At 38.2% G+C, this 18,459-nt stretch overlaps 1 protein-coding gene across 10 annotated transcripts in view; it reads right to left on the bottom strand.

The window, feature by feature from the left end:
* snx13 (sorting nexin 13) overlaps positions 1-18,459 on the bottom strand; it is a 206,626-nt gene that overhangs the window by 186,527 nt on the left and 1,640 nt on the right. The gene's annotated exons all lie outside the window — the stretch shown is intronic.

Raw genomic sequence — 18,459 nt, forward strand, 5'->3', positions numbered from 1 at the left:
TGGATACTGATGAGGGGGATGGCCTATCTGGGCAAGGACAAAGCAGCAGCCAGATCAAAAGCACTGTGGTCAGCTCTGAGCTTCAGGAGGATGAAGTCAGGTAGAATGATAGTCGTAGGGAATTAATAGTTAGAGGGAACAGATTGGAGATTATACAGCAACAAAAGAGATGCGAGGGAAGCATAGTTAGTGTAGCTGTTGGTGGAATGATGTTTCAGCACCAGCCACCCTGGTTCAAATCAGGTACTGCCTACAAAGAGTTTATATATTCTCCTAGTATCTGCATGAATTTCCTCTGGGTGCTCCCATTTTCTCCAACCCTTCCAAAATGCACTGGGGTTGTAGGTCAATTGGGTGTAATTTGGCAGCATGGGGTCATAGGACAAATTACACCCATGCTCTATGTCTAAATTTAAATTATAGCATGTTGCCTCCCAGATGCTTAGGTCTAGTATGTATGTCTGTGCAGTTGTACAACATTCTTAAAGGATAGGATGACCAGCCAGAGGTATGATACATATTAGTATCAATTACACTGTTCCTCGTGAAATGAATGCCAGCATTGCATTTGCGTTCACCACAGACACCAATACCCACGTGTACCCCAGCAGCCACAACCCTCACCATAGCCACTAGCCCCATGTCTCACAAGTTACGATGAAGGAAGAGGAGTAGCTAAACAAGGTTTCAGACTCAGCTTTGATGGAGAATTACTACTAATTTTGGAAAAGGAAAAGTTAAGAAGTTTGCCTTCCACCTTCCAGGCTCATCGTACTTTTATTTGCATATTAAGACTGTGTGAAGAAGGGGTTTAAAAAAAACTTGAGCTCAAGGTATCATCAGTAGTAATTTGAAGCCTGCCCTCTAGAGCACTTCATTGGTAGAAATGGTGTTCAACTCCTTCAGTGTTTATACTTGCAATCTCAGTTACTAATTTATATAGTAGGAGTAAAAACGAGACAGAAGAAAAAATGAATAAATAAACCAAGGGAAATGCATAGTCGGAAAACTACAAGGAATGTTGTTTGATAGCCCACCATGCTCCCAAAAGTAAAAATCCAATGGCCTTTATTAACTCTATCAGATCAAGAGAGTTAATGCTATCAAATTGCTCAATATAATTTTCTTCATCAATATTATATTCCACATAAATTAAATTGACAATTCTAATTATCCCAATAAGTGTTTTTGATGCAATAATGAAATGGGGACCCCTTTACATTCAGTATGGTCCTGTGTGAAAGTGGAACAATTTTGGAAAGACAAATACATTGTTGGGACAAATTATGAAGATAAAGATACAAAAAGATCCAAGAATAGTTTTACTTGGGAATATATAAATGAGGAAGATAAAATTGAAATTGGATAAATATCAAGAAACATTTTTAAATATAGCCGTAATGACAGCAAAGATGTATAGCAGTAACATGGAAAACTGAGAACTTGGTAAAAATAGACAGATGGCATATTGAAATGCAAAACTATATACCTTTATAAAAAAAATACTTGTAGTTTAAGGAATCGAATTGAAAACTTCTATAAAATTTGGGAATCATATATGAATTTTATGAAAAGTCCATCCACATCCTCCATCCTTCTCAGTTAGTAATTATTAAAAAAAAATCAATGAATACACGTTAATAATATTACATATTTAGAAATAGTGTTCTTTCCCCCTTTTTCTTCCTCTCTTTTTTGGGGGAGGGGGTTGGGGAGAAAGTTAAAAAATTATTTTATCATTTTGTATGGTTTATCAAGTTATATTATTGAATTTATACTTTGTATTGATACAAATGATAAATAAAATTTTAAAAAACTATCAGATCAACTCAAAACATGTATGGGACTCAATCCCACGACTTTTTTCCTGTGCCATTAAATTTTGATTTCTGAAGAAAATGTGAAATGAAGGGAGGGCAATGCAAACACTGCAAGATCCCATACTGTTGTGTGAAGAATTCAGATAAATACCATGCTCACAGCACTGATAGCTTTAAGCAACTAGTTGCCTGAAATTAAAGCCCCTCCCCAAAGATAATGCACAGAAATTTTGAGAACACTTTCATTGCAGCACACCAGACTTGTACTGCAGATCAGACATTTAATGATGGCCAGCCCTCGACTTAATTCAAGGTAATTATTACCAGAGGGAAAAAAAAACTGCATCTTTGTTTAAGACTAATTTAAATAGGTCAGATGATACTAAAGAACAACCTCAAAGAGTGGTGATAGCCTTCTGGCTGAGTAATAGAGCTGAGACGTCACTGAAACCCAGAATTAAATATGATTTTCTCTTAAGAACACGCACCACAAGATTGTCTGCATTATTGTAATACCATTTTTTTTCTTGCACTTTGCAAATATTTCTCTTTTGTATTTATTGTCTAATGCATACTATTGTAGTTTTTTTGGTTATCAAGTACCTGTTCAACTGCAGCAAGAATTTCAGTGCATTGTACAAATATTAGTGACAAATTTATTATTAATTCACATTCCACCACACTGTGGTATACCACAAAATATATTTTAGGTATACCACAGAATTCCCAGTGTTTTTAAACCAACATTAGCTTTCTCTTTAGTTTATACTGCACAAGTTGATGTCAGATTTAAGAATGTCACACATTTAAACCTGACTTGTACAAATGTCACTAAAATTTACACATTTTATATTTAGCAATGTTTTAACTGGATAGCTTTCAAATCAACCCAAAAAAAATCCATCTCACCTTCATAGATATCCAAAATTGTAAAACAAAATGCTGAATATTTTAGAAGGGTTTATGAAATATGTTGATAAAGGTAGTTGGTCTCAAACTTAAAAAAGCTGTGAAATTCATTTTTACTGTTTACACTGTACATCTAGTCAACTGCACTTGCCAAATTTCCTCTCACATGTATTCACATGCAGATTATACAAGTTGAAACTTGTTAACCATCTCAAATAAAAGAGCTAAAAGCTTGTGCATTCTAACACTACCACCCTAAAGAATTAGATTCCAATGCAAGTACAGTATAACTCCGATTATCCAAAATGTTTGCAACCAGGCCTATTTCTGATAAACTGTTTTTTTTTCCAGAACTGTTTTTTTAAAAAAAAAACCAGCCCCATAGCATCAGCACATCATTTCAACAACAAGGTTTTTAAGCATTAAAATAATTTTAATTCTCAACCAAAATAAAAATACTGGCTACCACCAATCAGCAACACTTCCCCACCAAGGCCCCACTCATGCTGGAAGCCCAAGGGTCCCATTCCTGCCCAGGAGCCCAAGGTCCCCGGCCAGTTTGGCTCCGAAAAAATTTCAGATAAATGAGGATTTTGGAGAATCAGATTTCAGATAATCAGATTGGACTGTACATTTATGATGTAATACACACACACACAAAACTCACATATTCTGATTTTATGCATATTGAGATTTTAGCTTTCTGGCTCTCCAATCACTGGAGCTCCCGACTGAGTCCTCCACTTGGCCTACTGCATATGCACACTGGTGTGCAGTACTAGGCCGAGGCTGTGCTGAGGAGGGAGGAAGAGAAGGGAAGGTGACAGAATGCCACTGAACGCCTCCTGCCCACAGAATGCCTCCTGCCCACAGAATGCCTCCTGCCCACAGAATGCCTCCTGCCCACAGAATGCCTCCTGCCCACAGAATGCCTCCTGCCCACAGAATGCCTCCTGCCCACAGAATGCCTCCTGCCCACAGAATGCCTCCTGCCCACAGAATGCCTCCTGCCCACAGAATGCCTCCTGCCCACAGAATGCCTCCTGCCCACAGAATGCCTCCTGCCCACAGAATGCCTCCTGCCCACAGAATGCCTCCTGCCCACAGAATGCCTCCTGCCCACAGAATGCCTCCTGCCCACAGAATGCCTCCTGCCCACAGAATGCCTCCTGCCCACAGAATGCCTCCTGCCCACAGAATGCCTCCTGCCCACAGAATGCCTCCTGCCCACAGAATGCCTCCTGCCCACAGAATGCCTCCTGCCCACAGAATGCCTCCTGCCCACAGAATGCCTCCTGCCCACAGAATGCCTCCTGCCCACAGAATGCCTCCTGCCCACAGAATGCCTCCTGCCCACAGAATGCCTCCTGCCCACAGAATGCCTCCTGCCCACAGAATGCCTCCTGCCCACAGAATGCCTCCTGCCCACAGAATGCCTCCTGCCCACAGAATGCCTCCTGCCCACAGAATGCCTCCTGCCCACAGAATGCCTCCTGCCCACAGAATGCCTCCTGCCCACAGAATGCCTCCTGCCCACAGAATGCCTCCTGCCCACAGAATGCCTCCTGCCCACAGAATGCCTCCTGCCCACAGAATGCCTCCTGCCCACAGAATGCCTCCTGCCCACAGAATGCCTCCTGCCCACAGAATGCCTCCTGCCCACAGAATGCCTCCTGCCCACAGAATGCCTCCTGCCCACAGAATGCCTCCTGCCCACAGAATGCCTCCTGCCCACAGAATGCCTCCTGCCCACAGAATGCCTCCTGCCCACAGAATGCCTCCTGCCCACAGAATGCCTCCTGCCCACAGAATGCCTCCTGCCCACAGAATGCCTCCTGCCCACAGAATGCCTCCTGCCCACAGAATGCCTCCTGCCCACAGAATGCCTCCTGCCCACAGAATGCCTCCTGCCCACAGAATGCCTCCTGCCCACAGAATGCCTCCTGCCCACAGAATGCCTCCTGCCCACAGAATGCCTCCTGCCCACAGAATGCCTCCTGCCCACAGAATGCCTCCTGCCCACAGAATGCCTCCTGCCCACAGAATGCCTCCTGCCCACAGAATGCCTCCTGCCCACAGGAGGCCACTCTCCTTGATGATGCTGGGACAAGAAATTCTTCCGACCGCTCGCAGCTTGGAGAGTGGCGTACAGTTTGAAGGGGAGAGTTGGAGAGAAAAGTTAACAAGGGAAGGTAAAGAAAAAAAACATCAAAAGTTACTTGAAACAAGGACAGTCATTGTTCTAATTTAATGTCAAGTGATTTTTTTTCCCAACATGTGAAGTCAATTCTGCTCCAAAAAAAAATTTTGGATAAATGAGGATTTCAGAGTCCAATTTCGGATAATTGGAGTTGTAATGCAAATCAAAGCCAATGCATTAAAAATAAGCAAAACCATCAACAACTTCCATCTCAGCAATTTAGTAATTCCAGCATAAAACTTTGAAATGCGTTTACAGCAATTCACCCATCCTCCTCACACAATACTATCTTAAGTTAAGGGTAAACAGCTGAAATTACTTAGCATGACTCCGAGGTATCAAATCAAATTTACTGTAAAATACCCCCAAAATTTTACATTTTGGTGAAGTGAAGAGATGTTTCATTCTCAAAACAAAAAAAAGATACTCAGTAAATGGTTTGGAGCCAAAAAGTTACAAATGCATTGCATCCATGGATTGAAAATTCCCAAAACATTTGAAATTATAGCAGATTATATAAATAGAACCTTGCTTAAATATATATAAAGATCTTTCAGCTACTGTATACTTTGGCATACAAGTCATGAAACCCTTAAAAAAATTCTCAAGGGGTTAACTTGTATACCGGATATACTTTTGAGACTTGAAGTTCACAAAAGATTAACATTGATTTGCCTTACAATCCAATGCAGGAAGCACCTCCCCATTGCTGCTCCACAACACATCACCACCAGTAGGAGCCACCATAACCACTCCTACCTGGATCCCCCAAGGTTACCATCACCTGTAAGCTGAGGTTCCTGCCCTCACCAGGAGCACAATATCGCCACTGCAGCTCTGTGGACTGTCGCCACTACTACCTGGTAGGCTGAGAGTGTTTTTTTTTAAAACTTACTTAATTTACAGCTTTGTTACTTGCAATTGGGGTGTTTTAAAACATTTTGCTTTGTTCCTGGGAGGCTCGGACAGCCTGAAAAATGGGGGTTGACTTGTGTGCCAGATATAACATAAAACCATTAAAATGAGGCAAAAAAAAAGGAGAGTTTGACAGGCAACTTATACACCAAAATATACAGTACGTGCAAGTATATGCCCCAATTTTCACTCCAGCATTTGCCACATTGGTCTTCAGTCAGGATAGAGAACAGATGTTTTGATGTCATGATACAGCTTCACAAGTCATTAAGGTCATATCTGGAATACTATGCACAGTTTTGTTCACCTTACTGTGTGAAAGATATTAATTGGAAAAAATGCAAGAAGATTGAGGGGTCTCGAGGATAGTTACAAGAATAGGGTGGTGAGGTCAAGTACTGATTCCCTGGAGCATTGGAGGCTGAGAGGGGAGCTTGAAAGAAATCTAAGATGAAAAGTTAGTCTTTTCTGCAGGGTCAGGTAGTCCAAATTTGACGAGAAAAGGTCAGCGGTTGGGGGTGGGGAAGAGAAATGAGAAAGATTTAAAAACCAGAGGAGATTTAAAAACCAGAGGAGATTTAAAAACCAGAGGGTCAATATTTTCTACCCCACTCCGAAAGAGGGTGGTGTGAACATTGTACAAGCTGCCAGAAGAAAATAAGAGCAGGAGTAGATCAACTGGCCTGTTGAGCCTGCTCCACCATACACAAGATCATGTCTCTAACTCCCTGTCTTTTCCTCAAAACACTCAAGACAATGCAAAAATCAATCCAACCATAAATTTTAAATTTAAACATTCAGCATGGTATCAGGCCATTTCAGCCCATGAATCAGATCCACCCAATTTACACCGACACATCCAGTACGTTTCAAACAGCGAGAGGAAACCAGTGCCCCCAGGGAAAACCCATGCAGACATAGGGAGAACACGGGATTTGAAACTCAGTGCCGATCATTGGCACTAACTGCTACGCCAACCATGCCACCCCTTAATGAGGCAGCCTCAACTACTTACTTGGATAGAAAATACCACACATTCACTATTCTCTGGAAAAAATAGTTTCTCCTATCCGTTCCAAATTTACTCCTCCAGACCTTGACACTACATCCCCTAGTGCTGGTCTTATCTATCACTGGAAACAAATGACTAGCCTCCATCTTATCTATCCCTTTCACAAATTTACATTATCAGTGAAAGATGCCCTTTAGTTTTCCAAAAAGCGCACCAAGATTGAGGGAATGCTGGCTTTGCTTTGACAATAGGACAGCACAGGTCAAAGTGGTTCGCACAACAGCTTTACAGCCACAGCAATCAGGACTGGGGTTCAAATCCTGTGTGGTTTGTCAAGAAATTGTACATGTTCCCCATGTCTGCGTGGGTTTCCCCAGGAGCTCTGGTTTCTTCCCACCATTTGAAACTTATGGAGGGGAGGGGGTGGGTGTAGGTTAATTGGGTGTAAATTAAGCAGCATGACTAGTGAGCTGAAATGGCCTGTTTCTTCTGAATTCAAGCAAGTATAATCCCAGGTGACTCAATTCCTCCTCAGGTTAATCCCCCACATCTCTGAATGAACCTTCTCTGCATCATCTCCAAAACCAGCAGAGCCATTTGACTCGAGAACTGCACACAATACTCCTTTTACAGTCACAAGTATCCTATACTTGTTGTAGCAGATCCTCCCACTCTAATTCAATCCCTCTAAATGACTCAATTGTTTTTTTTAAACAGAAAAACTAATATGACAACATTTCGTTAGTCTACCGTAAGACAAAGATTCACCATCAGCAGAAATCACCCGGCTCCTCAAAGTCTGAAAAAGAGAAGCAAAAGAGTCTCCCCCACCCCAGCGCACACCTACCCCCTCCCACCACCATGTTTCCATGGATTCGCCTCCAGCATTCCCACAGCCTCTTCAGCCACACAGCCTTCAGTCCAAGCTGTCGTCAACCCAAGCTCCAGATCCAAACCTCTGACTCAATCAGGAAGCCATCAGCTCCCTCTCTCACTTCTCTCTTGCAGTATCTGGTACTAGCTGTCTCCAACAGACCACAGCCTGGTCATAGCCCCTTAACCCCAGTCGATAACAGCCTGCATGGGTTCTTCGTCTCGAGCCACCAACAGTCCCCCACCTGTGTGTTATCTGCTGCCGTGGTCACTGTTTCATGGGTCATCTCCTCTTCTTCCAACTAGGGGTCTCCCCACTTCCTGGTGCCAGGTGCCAAATCTCTGCTTCCACAGCATCTGCAACTGCTCGAGCCTGCTCCTGAACAAAGGTGCTGCCATCTTTAGTCGAGACCCCATGGTCACAGAATTTTAAAATGAAACAGTCAGCTCCTTTAACAGGCCATTTAAACATGCACAGAGCAGTTGGTAGATGAACTTGGGAGTAGAACCCTCTAGAAGAGGGCACCCACTCCGCATGGGTCTTCTTCACCACCATCAGCGTTGCTGTATATAGCAGCGCCTTTTGCCTCTTGCACCGACAAACCAACCTTTTGTGATTCATGCACAAGCACTCCCAGGTTTCTCTGCACAACATTATGTTACCACCTTTAACTATTCAAATATTGTAATAATTGGATAATCAAACTTGCAAGTATTGTTCTCCATATGCCAGACCCTTGCCACTCACTGAATCTATTCATATCTCTACAGATTTTCAGCATTTTTTTGCACAATTTGCTTTTCAACTCAATTTAGCAAAGTCAGTTCTTTGCTGCAAATTTTTGATGTACATTGTAAACACCCAATTTATCTTAATTCTCTGCCTTTTGTTGGTTAACCAATCCTCTCTATATGCCAAATCATTACCTCCAAATCCACACATTCTCATCTTACAGATGTCTTTTATAGGGCACATTGTTGATTTCCAAGTATACATGGTCCACCTGTTCCCCTCTATCCACTGTGCTCCTTATATCCTTAATGAACACCAGTACATTTGTCAAAAAGGACCTCCTCTTTTGGAATCCATGGTGGGTCTGCCTGATGGAACAATTTTTTATCCAGATGACTCGTCAATTTTTACTTAACAATAGCTTTAAGCATTTTCACCCACTGATGTTAAGCTTATAGTTACATGCCTTTTGGTGATTTTTTTTTTTTAAAGACAGTGGCAGAGGCAGGTACATTTAAGACAAATTTAGACAAGTACATGGATAGGTTTAGAGAGTTAAAGCCCATGCAGGTGCAGGCAAATGCAGCTCAGATAGGCAATTAGTATATTATACCAATTGGTATATCAATAGGTATATTATACCAAAGAGTACGGTTTCCATGCTTAATATCTATGACTATCTTTTATCCAAAAATTATGGGGCTGAACGCTATTGAAATCAGTGAATAAATTATGATCACTGGCTGCACTGATCTACTTGGAGTGGATGTGGAGAGTCAAACAAGCTGACTGTCCATTAGCAAATGTATAGGAAGGGATTGAGAGACCCAAAGTAGTATACTGCACATACCAAGCACTCCAGAAAATCTGAACAACTTTGAAAGGTGGAACACAGTCCCATCTCTTACCCAAGTTGTACAAGACAAGATTATTATTTTTTTTTTTTAACTCTAGTAAACATGAAGTACACATGATTAAAAAAATTAAGACAATGGAAAATATTGAACTCTTTCCTCCCAACTCTAGGGATCTTCCAATCTTTTAACTCAATTGGATATTTCATTCCTAAATCATCTCTGCTAAGTCTGAGATAAATGCCCCAATGGCATCAGCTTAAAACAGCATGGAAAGAGGCCTTTGGTCCACCAAACCTTTGCTGACCATCAACCAGCTATTTGCACAAATCTCACATTATTTTTTTTATTTTCTATATTTTTAACATTTAGATTCATACTCCAGCAATTTATAGCAGCCAATTAACCTACCAACCTACATGTCTTTGGGTGGGAAAAACCAGACCAGCTGAAGCCCACTTGGTCACAGGAGAATGTGAAGATTCTGTACACAGACTGCACTCGAGATTAGGATTGATCCTGGATCTCTGGCACTGCAGTTCCACTAGCTGCACTACTGTATCTTTCTGTGCCAACCATGTATTCTACATTGTGCACTATATCAAGACCAACAATGAAGCAGTGAAATGTTTACATCAATTACTATGCTCAAAGACAGTAAACACTAGCTTCCAATATTTACTTACATGGGAATGTTTGAACTTTCAGTATTCCCAAGGATTATTGTGCCTTGGACCACTTTTCCATTCCTGACTTTCATAGTAATAGGTTACTGAACCAACTGGCATCACAAGTGCGGTCAAAAGTCCCTTGAAATAACATTTGCCATTGAAAGGGCAGAAAATCACTTCAGAAGAAGGATCAACAAGATTTTTTCAGCAAATTGTTTAAGATCAATGGAGTGGTCATCTATTTTGTCAATGACCAGAAAATCCAACCCATCTAGTTTGTTAAGCATGTGCTTTTGTCTCTATGTTCTTGCTTGACTCATCTCCAGATTACCAATGTCAGTATTTCCCTTGGTCAATTTTTCACTACTTTTGATCCCTCTGTCAATATTTTTAAAATACTTGTGACCAGCCTTATCTGCATCCATTAAAACCTGAGGTTGTATCTCATATGCATCTCATATGATACATTCCTTTAAAAAACTTAAATTTTAAAACCTAAAAAAAAAACTTATTTTACAATACCCTGTATTACAAATACATGTGGTATACACAAGAAAAAAAACCCTATTTAACCCCCACTCTAACCTACAAAAACAAAAGGAAAAAGATAGAAAAATATGGGACAAGAGAATTTAAATAGGGGTATTCCTTCCTTATTATAAGGCTTCTAATAATATACAGATAACTATTTTAGGAGAGAGGGTATGTCTGAGTTTCATTTATTCATACCAACTCTTGGTAAATATGGGCAGCATATTTTCAAAAATATGATATTAATATCTTAAATTTAAGTAATTTTCTCAAGTGGTATGCAACTCTGAACTTCTGCATGCCACCTCTCCAATCCCAAATCTAGATCAGACTTCCAAGTTATAGCAATATATTTTCTCACTATTGCTAAAGAAACTTGAACAAACTTCACTTAGTACATATTCAATTTTAATTTAGGTTTGACTGCTTTAATATCATCTAATAAAAATAACATTGGATCCTTTAGGAATTTAACCCCCATTATTCATTCTAATAAATTACCTATTTCCATCCAAAAAGGTTTGATCTTAGGACACTGCAAAGTGGAATGCAAAAATGTACTAACTTCTTGTCCACATCTAAAACATAAATAAATTGAACCAGACCTTTTTGGATTTACCTTTTGTGGTGTCAAATATAACTGATGAATAAAAATATATTGTACTAACCTATATTCACCATTTTAAAGAGATTAATAAATATTTTGGAAAATATGGTGTCCATATTTACAGTGTTGGTATGAATATTTAAATCTACTTCCCATCTTAGTCTTGATTTATGTACCCCTATTTTCTGAATTTGTTTTTGTAACAACCTATACATTACTGAAATATCTCCATTACACCTCTGTCTCTGCTGGCAATAACTGATCTTGACCAAATGTTTTCACATAAAAAATCATAACTTGATAAAATCCAATCTTCTCAGATACATTTAACTTCTCCTTCATTCTTCTAAAGTAATAAATTTCCCCTCTTCAAAACAATCTTCAATCTTCTTAATACCATGACATTGCCAAATTTTTAAAAATTGATTTCCCATAGAAAGTGGAACAAATCTATCTTGAAATAAGGGTATTCTTCTTGACATTAAACCACCTCCTCCAATCTCTTTTATCAAACTTATTCCAAAGCACAGTTAAATGTTTCAATATAGAAGTTTCTCTTTCCACTATTAACATTAACATTCTTGAATTCTATTTATAAGTTTTCTGGATTTGCTTCACTATTTTACCAAGTTCTATATTCATCCAAGCTGGAATTTTGTTCAAATCATACATTACATTAATAAACAGCAACTAGCCTGCTTCATAATAGTTCATCAAATTGGGGAGCCGCAAACTCTCTAAATCATACTTCCATGTTAATTTTTCCAAAGAAACTCCTGCCATTTTCCCTTTCCATAAAAATTTCCTAACACAAGCATTTAATTCCTTAAAAAAAGAGTAATTGAAATTGGAATCAATTGAAAAAGATATTGTATTGTAGGAAATACAGTCATCTTAAAACAATTTACTCTACCTACTAAAGTAATAGGTAACATATTCGATCTTTCCAAATCATCTCTTATTTTCTTTAATAATGCTAAGTCATTTAATTTAATTTTTTTTTGAACTGTAGTTCCACACCAATACCTAAATATTTTATCTCAACACCTGGCTATTTAAATGGAATTATTTTCTTGCATTGTGAATTATCCCCATTTACTAAGGGCATAATTTCACTTTTGTTTCAATTAATTTTATAACCATATACTTCTCTGTATTCCTTTAATCTAATTTTAAGCTATTGCAAAGAATTTAAAGAATCTGTTAAGTAAATCAAAACATCATCTGCAAATAAACTTATTTCATATTCTTCCTGGTTCACCTTAATAACAATAATCTAGTTCAGCTAAAAGTTCAATTGCTAAAATAAAGCTGGTGACCATGGACAACCTTGTCTACTTGATTTAATCAACAAAAAGGTGCTGAAACTTGACCATTAATAACTACCTTTGCATTAGGGTTCTTGTACAACATTTTAACTCAATCTATAAATATTGATCCTAATCAGCATGTCTCCAAAAGAAGAAATCCCATTCTAATCTATCAAATGCTTTTTTTTGCATCTAAAGCCACTGCAACACTGAAATCTCCCCTCTATTGAACTAAATGCATTAAACTAATCAACCTTACCACATTGTCTGCAGATTTCTGATCTTTAACAAATTCAGTTTGATCCATATGTATCAACTTTGATAAATACTTTGGATCTATCTGCTATGATTTTAGCTACTATCTTACAATCAACATTTAATAATGAAATTGGTCTATATGATGCTGGTCTCAACAAGTCTCTATCATTCTTTGGTATCACAGTAATAATTGCAGCTGAAAAGGAATCAGGCAAAGAATGTACCTTCAATGCTTGATTTAACACCTCCCATAAATGAAGGTATCAAAAGATCTTTAAATTTCTTGTAAAACTAAAGGAAACCCATATACTCTTGGCGACTTACTACTCTGTAATGAACTCATTACCCCACTAACTTCCTTTGCCATAAGTAGAGAATTTAAATCTCTTTGCTCCTGGCCATTTAAACTTGGTAAATTTATTTGAGATAAGCATATGATACATTCCTGGTAGTTCCTCCTGTGGCTTGATTATTTTATGTCTGTTTAAATTGTCAAGCAGTTTTTTTAACCCACAGTTTAAAGGCACTACCCAATTCTAGACAAAAATCTCAATCAATAATGCAGTAAAATTATGACCTACTGCAATACTTTAAAGCATCAAATAAGAAAAAAGAGCAATGAATGAAAGATCAGCAATATACTGTAGTATCAACTTTACAAGGTACTGTTGAGATCCAAAAAAATCCAGCAGAGTTTTGGTCCCCCAATTTAAACAAGGACAGTGTGTCTCAGAGTGTACAGAGAAGGTTCACTCTTGAAATGAAAGGGATTATAAAGGAAAGTTGCACCTCATCATTGGAGTGCAAAAAAAACATGAAGCTAATCTCATTGAAACATGGGATTCTGATGGGGATTGACAGTGTGGATGCTGAGAGAATTTCTCCACCAATAATTTTCTCTCAAACGAAAGGCTATTGCCACAAAGAAGTTTCTTCTGTCAGAGAACTGAAACGCTTTGAAAGTTGTAATTCCTGGTAGTTGTTGAGGAAGCATCACTGAATTAAGGTGGATAATTGACATATTTAAACTCTAAAGAGCAGTATGCTGAATGCTGACCTCACAACCTGGTTTAGACACTCAAGTGACAAGGAACAAAGAAGGCTGCAGAAATTAGCAAACCTAACCAAGCCCATCATGGGCACTGCCCTCCCATCCACAAGATGTTGCCTCAAAAAGTCAGCCATCAAAAAAAAATGTCTACACCTTGGTCTCTTCTCACTATGATCTTGAGGTAGAAAAAAACTAAAGTCCAGCACATCTAGACACAAAAACAGATTTTTTTTCCCCTCAAAGCAGAGGTCTTGGACCTCCCCATATGATGAGAACCATAAACTACTCTGGAATTACCAAAAGATCTGTTTGCAATATTGAAATATCACCTTTTTTCCTTGCACTGAATGATAATATATCCTTTTATATTTATCTGTGTCTTGGCACATTGCAGTAATTTATTTTTTTTTTCAAAATGAGACATACAGCATTTCAGCTCACAAGCCCATGTCGCCCAATTACACCCAAATGATCCACAAACCCTGGCTTGCAATGCTGTTACAGCGCCACCGATCAGGTTTCAAATCCCAAGCTGTCTGTCAGGTGTTTGTACGTTCTCCCTGTTTGTATGGATTTCCTCTGGACTTCAGTTTCCTCCCACACTTCAAAACATAGGTTGTAGGTCAATTGGGTATAATTCTGCAGCATGGGCTCATGGATTGAAATGGCCTATTACCTTGCTGTATGTCTAATTTTTTTTTTTTTTTAAATGTGCTACCCTTAAAAGTTCTTGTCGAGTTAGAGCACAGAACAGGCCCTTTAGCTCAACTTGTCCAGGCCAACTAAGTTGGCATTTTGGGCTAATCCATTTTCCTGTATTTGGGCCACACCTTCTAAACTCTTCCTATCCATCCATCCATCTAAATGTCTTTTTAATGTTGTGTCTGTCCCCGCTTCTATTCTTTCTCTGGCAGCTTATTTCAAATCAGAAATACCCCGTGTGGAAAATTTGCCCCTCAAGTCCATTTTAGGTCTCTTCCCTCTCACATCAAACATATGCTCTTTAGTTTTGGAATTGTCTACCCTGGGAAATAAACTGTAAGCATTTACTTTTTCCACACCCCTCAGGTTTTTAAAAGATCTCTATAATGTCACTCCTCAGCTTTCTTTTCTTTTAAAAAGTTATTAATTTGATAGAGAGAAATATTACATTTATATATTGTTTAGATATTATATAACGCAATACAGAATACAAGTCATATACAACTTGTACATTGTCTTGAATAATTCTAAAATAAGTGAAAAATCCTTATGAGAATTTCACACTCCTTCACTTTCTATGGTCTTCAGAATAAAAACCTACCCTAATCAACTTCTCCTTTTAACTATTTTGAAAAATATATGCAGGAGCAAAATACAAAACATTTCATTCTAGATGTACGGATAGGCTGAAGCTTACACTTTTGTAGTTTGTACATCTTCTGTACTTGTGTGGTGAAGCAAACAAGAATTCTGGCACATCTGGATATCACATATGACAAACTTTAGTCTTGAATCAAGGATAACCCTTGCAGAGAGGGCAGAAGTGGTGATGATGCCATGACTGGATTAATCACAATCTTGTTGAATGGCAGTGCAAGATCCTGGCTTATTCAATTATTTGTAATGGAATGCTCATGGTTCACATCTCCAAACTCGTTAACGAAAGCACAATGTCCAAGAGATCTTGGATCTTTCACAACACAAGAACAATGAATCATTAAATCAATACCTAGAACCTCATCCATATACAAATAAAAGTGATCACAGTTAGGTCAATGGCCTTACAGCAGATGAGTCTTTCTCTCTCTCCCACAAAAGATGCAAGACCTGCTAGTGTGCTAAACAGCATTTTCTGTTTGCAGATGCTGGAAATCTGAATTTCATTTTTGCTGCTTCAAGTATTGAATTGGTTCTTTATTGAAGCAAAGATGTGTTGGAAGCACTTCAGAAAAAAAAGTTTTTTTGGATATGTGAAATAGACATGTTGTGATGAAGAAAAAAATGGACAAACATAACCCTAGGAGGCTGAGGAAGAACTGGGGCTGTTCATTTAAGATAACAACATAAAAAGGTAGTCAAAATTCTGCATCTCATGAATAAGAGTTTTGTTTACAAGATGAAGGTTATTATAAAAAATAATATACCAGTTAAAGAATCAGATCAGCTGAAAACTCATCTTGAAATGCTTACTCCCTCTCTCCAAAATTTCTACCTGATGTGTTGAATACCATTAGCATTTTCTTTTTTATTTCTGCTTTCCAAGTGATAGCCGAACTGATCTGGGAGAATTGAAACACAGATTTTCATTGAACTGGCCTTCGTAACAACCTCCTGAAAAATAGAACAAGGTAAACGAGAAACTGGAAAGACCTCTTCAGAAGAAACTTTTACAATGAGTGAAGTTAGCATTCATCTGAACTGATAAAAGATTTGGGAGGCTTAAACCATTCACCTGCAAAATTGTTCCCCTTTCCAACTTCCATCTTAAAAGGATAGCTCCAGTTCTTCCTCAACCTCCTTGGGTCGTGTTTGTCCAACTTTCATCTTAAATGGACAGCCCCAGCTCTTCCTCAACCTCCTAGGGTCATGTTTGTCCAACTTCCATCTTAAATGGACAGCCCTAGGTCTTCCTCAACCTCCTAGGGTTATGTTTGTCCAACTTCCATCTTAAATGGACAGCCCCAGCTCTTTCGCAACCTCCTAGGGTCGTGTTTGTCCAACTTCCATCTTAAATGAACAGCCCCAGTTCTTCCTCAACCTCCTAGGGTCATGTTTGTCCATTTTTTTCTTCATCACAACACGTCTATTTCACATATCCAAAAAAACTTTTTTTCTGAAGTGCTTCCAACACATCTTTGCTTCAATAAAGAAGCAATTCAATACTTGAAGCAGCAAAAATGAAATTCAGATTTCCAGCATCTGCAAACAGAAAATGCTGTTTAGCACACTAGCAGGTTTTGCATCTTTTGTGGGAGAAAGAGAAAGACTCACCTGCTGTAAGGCCATTGACCTAAAGCATTCACAATGTTTCTAACTCTTGGTTCTCATGACCATAAACAGTACTCCAAATGTTCTCTGATAAAAGTAACACCTTTGTATTCAATTTTTGATATACCATAATATTATCTGCTTTCCCATACCAGGACAAGGACATCCCAGAAGCCTTCAATCTTGCACACTTGACATAATGCGGTTTGGTTTGGTTTTTTGCCCTGACTAAATGGACAATTTCACATTTTCTCACTTTATACTCAATTTTCTAGATCATTGCCATTCATTTAACCCATGTTCCTTTGTCACTCCCTCACATTATCCTAACAATTTACTTCCAACATATTTGGCATCAACAAATTTAGTAATCATACATTGTTCCATCCAGTTTCTCAACTCAATTGGCACACTGTTTCATCTGATCAAATAGGAGTCTTATTTATGCTCATTTTTTTGTCAGCTTGCTAATCTTCAATTCATATCAATAAATTGCTTCTCACCTTAAATTTTAATCCATATTCCAAATTAATTCAAGATGAACAAATTAAAAAGGTATTCAAAGAAGTTTTAATTAATTGTTACTACAAAAACATGGACACAAGCTAACCAATCCAAGATATTTGATATTTAGGAGATAAATGAATATCAGTGCCCAAAAGGAAAAGAAGGTAAATTAGCACTGATCAGAAAGGATTTTGGCTCAACAAACTGTGTACAAAATTAAAATCTGTTTAGGTGGAGTTAAGAGCATCAAGGGGCAGAAAACTTGTTTATGAGACTCCATCTTAAATGGACAGCCCCAGCTCTTCCTCAACCTCCTAGGGTCGTGTTTGTCCAATTTCCATCTTAAATGGACAGCCCCAGCTGTCTTTTATAAAAGTTCTTTCTTTTATAAGAAAAGTTGTTTGTAAGACTCCAAATAGTCATGGACAAGGTACAAAACAGAAGATGAAATGTACAAAACAGTAATTTTAAAAACATGTGAAAGGCAGGTTGGCTAGAATTTAAAGAATTTGTAATATTATTTGCAACAACCATACATTCTCTCCTCACACAAAGGTATCAAGGTGGAGAAAGAATTAAAGATACTTTAAACTAAAAGTTGCGAGAAAAAGCAACATGGACAGGTTGATAATGGTTTTGAATTGAAAAGATAACCAAAAAATTGGTAAAGCAATGGAAGATGGGCAGTAAATATCTGAGAAAAAAAAGTTCTTACACATATGCAAAAAGGACAAGGGTAATTAGAATCCAAATGGGGAAAGTTTATCATGGAATAGGCAGAGGAATTGAATATTTTGTGAATAACAAAACAGAAATACTAGAAAACTATACAAGTGGTATAGTAATAAAAATTAAATTAATCAGCCACGACCCTGAAATTCCAATATACATCTCAGAATATAATGTAGCAACTTATGACAATAATATTCACTGGTTATTTTCTGATGGTCTCCTGTGAGAAAACAAGGCATTAGAGCTGGGAAAACCCAAGAATTTCTAAATAAAGGTCGTATTATGAAGACATTTACAAAACAATATGATAGAACAGAATAAATATGAATTTACAAAAGGGAATCGTATTGATTAGCCTACTGGATTACTTTGGATCTTTTTCTTGTGGAGTCATTGAAGGAAAATAGTAGATGTGGTTATTTAGGATTTTTAAGATTTAAAAAAAAACAAGGCCCCAGACAGAATATTAGTAAGAACAAGGATGGTGTTTTACTACCATGGATAAA

This window comes from Narcine bancroftii, chromosome 1, assembly GCF_036971445.1.
Source record: "Narcine bancroftii isolate sNarBan1 chromosome 1, sNarBan1.hap1, whole genome shotgun sequence".
In the NCBI taxonomy this organism is placed as follows: Eukaryota; Metazoa; Chordata; class Chondrichthyes; order Torpediniformes; family Narcinidae; genus Narcine; species Narcine bancroftii.